We start from the raw sequence: 9,766 nt of genomic DNA on the forward strand, positions 1-9,766 counted from the left end.
CATGCATACATATGATTGAGACCATCATTTGTTATTATCTAACTTATCCCAAATAGCCTACCCTTTCAATCACCTTTGTTAGCCACCTTGAGCCTTTTAATCCCCATTTGTTCTATATTTTACCACATCACTAGCCTTAAGTGGAAAAATAATTAATTACCCCAATTGAATATTTGGTTAGCTTAAGATAGAGATTGTGTGTCAATTAAGTGTGGGGAACTGTGAAAACTTGGGTTGATGAAAGTGTACAGTGTTTCATTGACAAAATATTGGGAATTTGGGTGCCTACTCATGTGAGACAAAAAAAAAATAAAAAATTAAAAATTAAAAATTAAAATACTCATGTACATTGATATGTTATGTTGCTTTTATGATTCAAAAAAAAAAGATAATAACTAAATATTACAATATAAATAAGTAATTAAATAAAGGGACAAAATTACCCCAGTAATAAGTTTAATAAAAGATCAATGCATATGTGATAAAATTAAAGATAATCTGGTACATGAGTATGTGATGCAAAAGTGGAAATTATGGGTAGCTAGGCATGATTTTAGAGTTACATAGAGTGTGTGTGTGTTTAGGTGAGAGCTTAGGTTAGTCAAAGATTCGTATTATAGCTCACTTGGCCATACTTATATCCTCACCCTTACCTTAGCCCCATTACAACCTTGAAAAGACCTCACGATGTTTGCATTGGTATACTAAATATTTGTTGATTGGTTAGATGAAAAATAAAGTTTTAGAAAACATGATTAAAGAAGAGTAGAGTGAATTAACCCTAGACACTTGAGCGATTAGAGTGCATATACACTACCAGTGAGGGTTTAATGCTTAATTCTGTGTTCCCTGCTCTCATGAGCTATCCTCTTACAAGTTTACCTGTCTTTTATTATGTGATTTGAATTAGTGGAATTTGGTTTATTTTCGTCTTAAAGAGCCTATTTACTTTTAACCAAGTAGATAGAATCATCTTAGCATATAGTTGCATTCATAGGTTGCATCTCATGAGTCTTACTTTCCCTCATTCATTCTTTTTGTCTCCTTGAGCTTAGCATGAGGACATGCTAATATTTAAGTGTAGGGAGATTGATAAACCACTATTTTATGGTTTATCTTGTGCTCAATTGAGTGGTTTTATCAAGTCCTTGCACACTTATACATACAAATTGCATGATTTTACAATTCCTTCCTAGTTTTGTTCTATAATTGAAAACTTGCTTCCTGAGCCTTTAAATTGTGTATTTTAATTCTCCTTTATACCATTTGATGCCGTGATCTGTGCGTTAAGTGTTTTCAGGCTTTATAGGACAGGAATGGCTTAGAGGATGGAGAGGAAGCTTGCAAAAATGGAAGGAGCACAAGAAATAAAGGAGATAACCAGCAAGAAGCGACGCGCACGTATGGTTCATGCGTGCACCTGAATTGGAGTTTGCACGGCGACGCGTGTGCGTGCCTGACGCGTATGCGTGACACGAGAAGATGACCAGCGGCACGTACGCGTGACTGACGCGTACGCGTGACATGCACTACCTTCAGAAATCGCAGAAAATGCTGGGGGCAATTTCTGGGCTATTTTTGTTCCAGTTCCAAGCCCGAAAAACACATATTAGAAGCTGTAGAGTGGGGGAATCATTCATTCATTCATACGCTTCTCATTATTCACAATTTATGTTTTAGATGTAGTTTTCTAGAGAGAGAGGCTCCTTCCTCTCTCTAGGTTTTAGGATTCCTAGTTTTATGCTTTTGAGTTGGATATTGAGAAGAGTTATTACTCCATTGAAGTCTTTATCATTCTAGTTTATTTTCTATTCCTTTACTCTTTTTTTTCCCTATTTACTTTTTTTAGAGCTATATGGATACCTTTGATTTTGGAATTAATTAATGCAAAGATACTTTTCTATTTAATTTCATTATTTCTTGATTATTTTCAACTGAGTCCAATTATCATGTCTTCTTTCTACTCCCTTTACATGTATGCGAGATTGGCATCCATGTCAATGGAGTAGGCTTCCAACTTGGCTTTGGAGTTGATTAATATTTAATAGGAGACCCTTGAGTTGGAAGACTCAAAAGTTAAATTGTAATTGGAAGTTATTGGCTGGCTCTCTAGTCACTAACGCTAATCCTTCCCATGGGAGAGGATTAGGACTTTTGAATAGAAGTTGGCTCCCTACTTGACTTTTCCTTATTCGGTAAGGGTTAACTAAGTAGAAACAACAATCTATTACTATTAATCTTGGGAAATCCAATAAGGATAGAACTTCCCACTAATCTTCTCCTAGCCAAGGCTTTTTATTTTAATTATATAAATTCTCTTGTTAATTTTCATTGCTTTAATTTACAATCATTTATTTTTCTATTCTCCAACTCTTAAAATTTCTCAGAAAACTCATAACCAATAACAAGAACACTTCCCTGCAATTCCTTGAGAGACGACCCGAGGTTTAAATACTTCGGTTATTATTTTTATTGGGTTTTCTTTAGTGACAACCAAAATTTTGTATGAAGGGATTCTTTGTTGGTTTAGAAATTATACTTGCAATGTAATTACTTTTGTGGAATTCTTTACTAGCAAAAATCCGTTCGTCACTCTTCCATGACTTGCTTTCCTTTCTTTGAAGTTTGTGATTCCTCATCCTTCTTGGATTTTTTTGGTCATTCTTATCCTCTTCTGCTTGTTTCTTGTTAGCACCTTTGTCATTCCCCACAGTCCTTCCACTCCTTAGCTGCACAGCTTTACATTCCTCCCTTGGATTAGGGATCGTATCACTTGGAAAAACATTAGTTGACCGTTCAGCTTGTCTAGCCAATTGTCCCACTTGTCTTTCAAGATTCCTCATCATGGCCACTTGTCGCTCTTGTCCTTTGGCTAGGCTCTCTTGCCCTTTGGCTAGATTTTGTGTAGTCTAAGCAAGTGCTTGTGTGGTTTGAGTAAGGACTTGTAAGGTTGCTTCAAGATTTGAAATCATGGTTTCTTGATGGTCAATGGGTAGTATGTTGGGGTATGATTGTTGTTGCTGGAAGTTATTTGGGATGTTGAGGTGGTTGTTTTGTGAGTTGAATGGTGGTGTAGAGAAGTTGTTTTGGTGGACTTGTGAATTGTTGTGGGGTTGCTGATATGAGTTTTTTAGTTTTTTGTATTGGTTAGTGTTATTGGATGAGTTATTTTGGTTGTTTGTGTTGCGGAAGTTGTTGGAATTGTGGTTCCTCTGCCATGAGTTCTAATTATCACCCCACCTCAAGTTGGGATGATTCCTCCATGATGGATTGTATGTATCACCATGGAAGTCATTATGAGAAGAGCTTGAGGTGTTATGCATGTATTGAACTTACTTCGGTTGTTGATCATTATTGCATTTCTCAAAAACTTCTTCACCTTGGTCCCATCCACCTAAAGGTTGACTTGCTGCGTTTACTGTAGCCACTTGAAGTCCATCTATTCTCTTTGCCATCATCTTCATTTACTATTGGATTTTTTGGTGCATCAATTTGTTCTGTGCCAAAATAGTGTCCACACCTTCAAGCTCTAATACACCTTTCTTTGGAGCTGGTTGGTGTTGCCTTTGATGAGTATAAAAGTATTGATTATTGGTCACAGTGTCTATGAGATTCTGAGCTTCTTCAGCTCTCTTCATTAGTTGTAGTGAACCTCCTGCAGAGTAATCCAAGGCCTCTTGAGCTTTTAGAGTCAAACCCTCATAGAAATTCTGAAGTCTGTCCCATTCACTAAACATGTCAGGTGGACATTTCCTAATCAAGGATTTGTATCTCTCCCATGCCTCATAAAGTGATTTTCCATCCATTTGAGTGAAAGTCTGCACTTCTGTCTTCAATCTGATGATTCTCTGAGGTGGATAGAACTTAGCCAAGAATTTGCTCACCAAATCATCAAAAGTATTGATGCTTTCTTTGGAAAATGTCTCCAGCCATTGAGATGCCTTATCCCTCAAAGAGAATGGAAATAACAGCAACTTGTAGATATCTGGATGCACACCATTTGTTTTGACTGTTTCACATATCCTCAGGAAGACAGATAAGTGTTGATTCGGGTCTTCCAAAGGACCCCCTCCATAAGAACAATTATTTTGCACAAAGTGATAAGTTGAGGCTTCAACTCAATGTTATTGGCATGAACATTTGGAGTAAGTATACTGCTCCCACAGTTTCTTAGGTTGGGGAAGGTGTAAGAGGCTAGAACTCTCCTTGGAGGTTGGCCATTATTGTTAGCCACCTCCTCTGGTGGATTAGGGAGATTATCCTCCATCTCTTGATCTCCCTCTTCTGATTCTTCTTCTCCAATCACTCCCTTTCCTCTTGCCTCTCTTCTTAGCCTCAAGAAGGTTCTCTCTGGTTCAGAATCAAAGGAGGTGGATGCACCTCTTCTTCCTCCTGGCATACAACACAAACAAACCAAAAGAAAACAAAAATCAGAACACTGTATTGCTAGAATGAAGTTACATTTAGCAGAAACAAAATCTCAAACAGTTAGTGAGCTTAGCAAAAGCAAATAAAAATGCTCAATCTAGATTATCACTGACTTAATCATTGTCGATCTAAATCAATCCCCGGCAACGGCGCCAAAAATTTGATGGTGAAAAATTGAATTCGCACAAACTAACCGGCAAGTGTACCGGGTCGCATCAAGTAGTAAAACTCACCAGAGTGAGGTCGATCCCACAGGGATTGATGGATCAAGCAATTTTAGTTGGGTGATGAATCTAGTTAAGCGAATATTAATGATTTGAGTGAAATTTGGTCAACAGAAGGTAAATTGCAAGAAATTAAAGTGTTGAAAGTAAATTGGCTGAAACTTAAATGGTAAGAAAAGTAAATTGTTGAAACTTAAAGAGCAAGAAACTAAAAGAGTTTAATCTTAAATTGCAAGAAATGTAAATAACTGAATCTTAGAGTGCAAGAAAGTAAAATTGTAGAATCTATATTGCAGTGAAACTTAAATTGCATGAATTATAAAGAGAAACTGGGTGCAGGGGATCAAATAAGCAGTAAACAATTTAAATTGAAGTGAATTCAGAGATCTAAATTGAAGAAATTCAAAGAAAGTGATTCATCAGGGATTGGAGATATCATAATCCATCATGAATCAAATAGGTCTCAACTCCTTTCTCAATCATATGAGTAGATCTATGGCGGATTGAAATTGATAGGATCCCAATTCCTTGGCAATTCAATCTCTCAAATCACAATCAATCTTGCCAATTCCTTGATCTAATTGTCATGAAAAGAGTTAGAGCATATTCTCTTATCCATAAGCCACACAATCTCTCAAAACCTCAATTTCTCCCGATTGGTGTTGGTTAAGAGAGTTGTGAAGGATAGAGCTCCAATTCTAATGCAAGTGATTTCCCTTCCGAAGCTCACACAAGCATTCAGCTGAATTAAACCCCCTTCCGGAGTGAATAATTCACAATCAAAATAGAAGATATCCTATAGCTACCCAAACAGATTGAGAAGAAGAAGAATTTCATTGATTCATTATGATTACAATAGAGCTCCTCCCCCTAATGAATATGGGGTTTAGTTCATCATTGCTCAAGTAAAAACTAAAAAACAGAAAATTGCAAAGAAGTGCAAAAAAGAGAATACAAAAGTAAATCAGTGCAGGTTTCCCAATTGGGGTCCCTGACTCAGCCTTCCAAAACTCCTTTCTAACTTAAATTTAATGCTATTTATATACTTTCCAATTCAGTCTTCAAGTCCTTGGATTGGGCCTTTAGCCTTTGTTAAAGCAAGCTAGAGTAGGTCTTACTGACGTTTGAAGAGGGGTGCTTGGCAATTAATGATCATGATCTGCATGGGTGCTCAATTGCATAACTCTGGTATCAACGTTGGGGTCAATGTTTTTAGGCAAACGTTGAGTTAAACGTTCCCTTAAAGAAATAGATTCTGGGTGTTTTCAGCAACGTTTGACTCAACGTTGGGGCACCAACGTTCGCCTGGTCACGCGTACGCATGGCCCACGCGATCGATTTTGCCATTCCTCGTGTGCGCGTCCCCCACACATACGCGTCAAACTGCTAAAATTTGCCCTCAGGGGTACGCGTCATCTATGCGTGCGCGCGGTTGAGAAGAAAATTCACGTCCACGCGTACGCATCATCTCAAATTTCCCAACATCCAATTTTTGAAAACTTGTCGTAACCGTTGGAGGTAACGTTGGATTGGCAACGTTTCCTCCAACGTTGACTAACCCACGCGTACGCGTCACCCACGCGTGTGCGTGGAATGTCAAATTTCCATGCTCACGCGTACGCGTCGCCCACGCGTGCGCATCGCTGCTGATTTCTCCAATTCCAAATTTTAACTCTTTGTCGCAAGCGTTGGAGGTAACACTGGCTTGGCAACATTCCCTCCATCGTTGACTAACCCACGCGTGCGCGTCATCCACGTGTGCGCGTCACCCACGCGTGCGCGTGGAGTATTAAAATTCCATGGTTCACGCGTGCGCGTCGTCCACGAGTACGCGTCAGGCCAATTTTTTCTGATTCCAAAAAGCAAATTGTATAAATAACGTTGGAGGTAACGTTGGCTTACCAACGTTCTCTCCAACGTTGGCACCAGAACTTTGCAGAATATTACGTTGCCTTTTCCTCCAACGTTTGAGGTAACGTTGGTGAGCCAACTTGGCCACCAACGTTACTTCCTCTTCCTCTGCTTCTTTCTCTGTTTCTTCCTTGCTTCTCTTCACCTAACATCAACCAAACACATACATCAAAGCCTTGCTAAATTCATGATGCCATGGCATCATGACCCACTTTTCTATGCTTTTTCAATAGATTTTAATTCAGTTTTCATACAATTTCTGTTGATAAAGGAGCAAAAGCATGAAAAATCTCTACATGAAACAAAATCTCAAGCATAGCTGAATTTTAGTTAATATACATGGTAAATATGATGAAATAGATCACACTAAGTGAAAGTATGATTTTGAGCATTATTAGCACACTTAGTATAGCAAAGTTTATCTTGTATGTTACTTTGATACACTTTGTTTGTTTGATTTCAGACCAAAAGAAGCAGAGAAGAGCCACGTTAGTGGCTACGTTAGCGCCACTAACATGGCCATTAACGTGGAAGGAAGGAAAGTTTGGAACATTAGTGGGAACGTTAATGGCATTAACTTTAAAGAAGGAGAGCAGGGAAAGTTAGTGGCAATGTTAACGCCACTAACTTTAGCGAAGGCCAAGAACACCCACGTTAGTGGCCCCGTTAGTGCCATTAACGTGAGGCACTAACGTGGAAGAGGGAGAGTCTTGTAGCGTTACTGACAAAGGTGAGTGTCACTAACACCCTTGAGCTTTGGTATGCCTACGTTAAGGGCCACGTTAGTTACACTAACGTGGGCAAAATCTCACTCGGCAGCCTGACCATGCCTTCTTCAAATAAGAATAACTTGAGCCACAAAGCTCCAAAAGAGGTTATTCTAGTGGCATTGGAAAGAAGGATTCCAGAGCTTTCCAACCATATATGGCACTACATGGTGTACACTAAATTTGAGGGAGAAAACCTGCCCCGAAAGTGCAAAGATGAACATGGTATCAACCTATAGTAAGGCCAGCTGACCTCTTCACCTTCCAAGAAGTGTAACTCCAGCTGTAGAGCTCCAAATGATGCGCTTCCAAAAATGTTGGAAAGTAGACATCCAGAGCTTTCCAATAATATATGATTGTATAGGGTGGACATTAAGTTTGAGCTCCAGAACCTGGCAATATTAATCCCCTAAACGCTGACGTTATTGTGGCTAACATTTGCCAATAACGCCAGCGACTACACCAGCGACCCTGTCTCCTTCAAAGGAGCATAACTTGAGTTAAAGAGGTCCAATTGAGGTGATCCCAATTGCGTTAAAAAGGTGACATTCAGAGCTCTCCAACGATATATAATAGTCTGTATTGGGTATGAAATTGGAGCACAAACAAGAGGTATCTTTAAGCCCCAAAAATACCAACTGGGTAGCAAGTGTAACGTTAGCCACAATAACTTTAGCACTAATGCCACACTTGTAGCGTTAGTGTCGCTAACGGCAGCACTAACGCTAAGCACCTGGACCTCAACTTGATTCACTTCTCTCTCAAGTCCACTTCAAAGCTCAAGCAAGCAAGCCCATAATTATCAACCAATCAAAGCCACAAGAAGCATCTAGAATAGTTAATTTTCATTTCAATGTAATTTGCTTTAAATTTCATTTCATTTTGTAATTTAGGAGAGCCTATAAAAAGGCCTTAGTTTCTACATTGAGGAATAACGGGAAATTGAAGGAAGGGGAAGAGAGTGAAGACCAATTCGAACTTCTGTGAATTGGTTTCTACATTGAGGAATAACGGGAAATTGAAGGAAGGGGGAGAGAGTGAAGACCAATTCGAATTTCTGTGAATTGGCACACTCCAAGGGGAGTGGGTCTTCGAACTCCTACCCTCCTACACTCTTCTTCCTTTTCTCTTCTTTTTCTTTTCTTAGTAGTAGTTTAATTCCAGTTTGTACTTTTCATTTATGAACTTTGAAGTTTTAATTTCAATTTTAATCTTCATCTTTATTTTTCTGCATTTTCTTTCTTTTCTGTTTGAGTAGAGCAATGAACAACTAACTCTTTTCATTGGGTTAGAGAGCTCTGTTGGAATTCAATGGATTAAATTGTTTTCATCATTCATCTTCTTCTTTCTTTTCTCTTGATTTTGCTAGAAAGCTTTCGATCTTCATCCAATTGGGTAGTTGTCTTGTAAGAGAAATTGCTCATACTTGGATTTCCTCTGAACCTTGGAAGAGGAATTAGGAAATCATGCTAGAAATGCTTTCTCATGTTGGACTGAATTGGGGTTTGGATGGATATAGTGACATATAATCCTACCAACACTTTGATTCAAAAATGCATGTGGTATAATCAGTGACCATACGTCATCTCTTCCCATGAGAAATTAAATCAAGGAATTGGGAAATTGTTCAAGCTTAGAGAGATTGGATTGCCAAGGAATTGCGATCCAATCACTTAAGATTGCCAAGGAGATCAATGAATGCATTGATTGAGGAAGAGATGAAAGCAATTGATCTGGAGATTGCAATATCTTTCTATCCCAATGCTTTCTTTTCTTTTTACTTTTAGTTATTTACTTTCTTGTATTTTACATTCTAGTCATTTACTTTCTTGCACTTTATATTTTTTGCACTTTAATTTCATATAATTTACTTTTTTTGCCATTTTACTTTTCTGCACTTTATTGTTTTTCCTTTCTTTTCTGTCAATTTACAATTCCTGCTGCTTATCACTTCAACCTGGATCGTCTGACTAGAATAATTAATCAACTAGTGATTGCTTAATCCGTTAATCTCTGTGGGATTCGGCCTCACTCTTTTGTGAGTTATTACTTGACGACAATTTGATATACTTGCCGAGGGAAATTTATTGTGAGACAAGTTTCCGTGCATCAAGTTTATGGCGCCGTTGCCGGGGATTAATTGTGATTAACAAACTACCAGTTGATTGATTTACTAGATTAGACACTTTTCTTTTGTCTTTGTTTTCTTTTGTTTCTTTATTTTCTTTTGATATCTAAATATTTGTGTTAATGTGATGTGTATTTTCGGAAAACGAATTCCAAACACACAAATATAACCGGCAAGTGCACCGGGTCGCATCAAGTAATAAAAACTCACGGGAGTGAGGTCGATCCCACAGGGATTGAAGGATTGAGCAATTTTAGTTTAGTGGTTGATTTAGTCAAGCGAATCAAGTATTGGTTGGGTGATTTGTG

Source organism: Arachis hypogaea, chromosome 15 (assembly GCF_003086295.3).
Source record: "Arachis hypogaea cultivar Tifrunner chromosome 15, arahy.Tifrunner.gnm2.J5K5, whole genome shotgun sequence".
Lineage (NCBI taxonomy): Eukaryota > Viridiplantae > Streptophyta > Magnoliopsida > Fabales > Fabaceae > Arachis > Arachis hypogaea.